The sequence below is a fragment of the Mastomys coucha genome, unplaced genomic scaffold (assembly GCF_008632895.1).
Source record: "Mastomys coucha isolate ucsf_1 unplaced genomic scaffold, UCSF_Mcou_1 pScaffold14, whole genome shotgun sequence".
Classification (NCBI taxonomy): Eukaryota; Metazoa; Chordata; class Mammalia; order Rodentia; family Muridae; genus Mastomys; species Mastomys coucha.
Genome location: NW_022196896.1, coordinates 44,976,901 through 44,978,903, shown reverse-complemented (window position 1 = coordinate 44,978,903; position 2,003 = coordinate 44,976,901). Strand labels below are relative to the sequence as shown.

Genomic DNA, 2,003 nt, shown 5'->3' with positions numbered 1-2,003 from the left:
CCCCTACACTGGGGCATCTATTGAGCCTTCATAGGACCAAGGACCTCTCCTCTCATTAATGCATGACAAGGCCATCCTCTGCTACATATGCAGCTGGAGCCATGTATACTCCTATGTTGATGGCTTAGTCCCTGGGAGTTTTGGGGGTTCTGGTTGGTTGATATTGACGTTCTTCCTATGGGGTTGCAAACCCCTTCAACTCCTTCAGTCCTTTCTCTAACTCCTCTATTAGGGACCCCGTGCTCAGTCCAATAGTTGGCTGCTAACATCTGCCTCTGTATTTGTAAGGCTCTGGCAGGGCCTCTCAGAAGACAGCCATATCAGGCTCCTTTCAGCATGCACTTCTTGGCATCCACAACAGTGTCTGGGTTTGGTAACTGTATATGGGATGGATCCCCAGGTGGGACAGTCTCTGGGTGGCCTTTCCTTTAGTCTTTGCTCTACATTTTATCTCCATATTGCTCCTGTGAGTATTTTGTTCTCCTTCTAAGAAGGACTGAAGCATCTAGCCATTCTGACTGGTGAGAAGTGGAGTCTTAGGGTTGTTTTGATTTGCATTTCTCTGGTGCCTAAGGATGTTAAATACTTCTTTAGGTGCTTCTCTGCCATTTGATATTCCTCAGTTGAAAATTCTTTGTTTAGCTCTGTACTCCATTTTTTAGTAGGATTATTTGTTTCTCTGGAGTCTAACTTCTTGAGTTCTTTGTATATATTGGATATTAGCCCTCTATTGGATGTAGGATTGGTAAAGATCTTTTCCCAATCTGTTGGTTGCCTTTTTGTCCTATTGACAGTGTTCTTTGCCTTACAGAAGCTTTGCAATTTTATGAGGTCCCATTTGTTGATTCTTGATCTTACAGCACAAGCCTTTGGTGTTCTGTTCAAGAAAATTTCCCCTGTGCCCATATGTTTGAGGCTCTTCCCCACATTCTCCTCTATAAGTTTCAGTGTATCTGGTTTTATATGGATCCTTGATCCACTTGCATTTAGCTTTGTACAAGGAGATAGGAATGGGTTGATTCGCATTCTTCTACATGCTGTCAGTTGAACCAGCACCATTTGTTAAAAATGCTGTCTTTTTTCCACTGGATGGTTTTAGCTCCTTTGTCAAAGATCAAGTGACCATATGTGTATGGGTTCATTTCTGGGTCTTCAATTCTACTCCATTGATCTTCCTGCCTATCTCTGTACCAATACCATGCAGATTTTATCACTATTGCTTTGTAATACAGCTTGAGTTCAGGCATGATGATTCCCACAGAAGTTCTTTTTTTTTTTTTTTTTTTTTTTTTTTTTTTTTTGACTTGAGTGAGTGACTTTATTCTCAGCCCACAGAGAACAGGTTATATTCATTTAACAAATGGTGTGTGTATTAAGATGGTCTATCCATAAAGTCATTCACCAACTGTTTCAATGAACAATTGAAACAGTTCTGCTTGGAGGGTGGCACAGACATTAGGTGCGGGTAAGAATCTGGTTCATTAGCTGTAATAATTTGGAAAAGCATTCATCTCAGAGAAAGAGTAACTTATAAAGTCCTTTTTCTTCAAACTTGATACAAGAGTTACAAATGTCAAGCAAAGCATTTTGTCTCACTCTTTGTTGTTCTCTTTCTTATAAGCCACCTCCCAAGTTAATTGTCTATGTCTCCCTTGGGTATATAAATACTTTTGAAATATTTAAGCTGTTATGAAAACCATAGTATAGTGTAAAAACATGAAATAAACAATACTACTAATAGAGAGGCTGAGATAGGAGAAGCAAGATTTCAAGACCCTTATGTTGTACACAGCAAGACATGGTCACAAACAAGATGAAAATATATATTTTCAATACATATATATATATATGTATATATATGTATATATATATATATATATATATAGTACAATATTGGACCTATTTCTCCAATTACCAAATTAGAGAGACCATTGAATTACAATCAACAAATTTCTAATTCCTCATATTTTTGGATTTCAATCAATTAGGATATGTTGGTAATA

General features: G+C 37.8%; 1 protein-coding gene across 2 annotated transcripts in view; it reads left to right on the top strand.

Annotated features, from left to right (window-relative positions):
* CUNH8orf89 (chromosome unknown C8orf89 homolog) overlaps positions 1-2,003 on the top strand; it is a 26,099-nt gene that overhangs the window by 12,328 nt on the left and 11,768 nt on the right. The window lies entirely within an intron of this gene.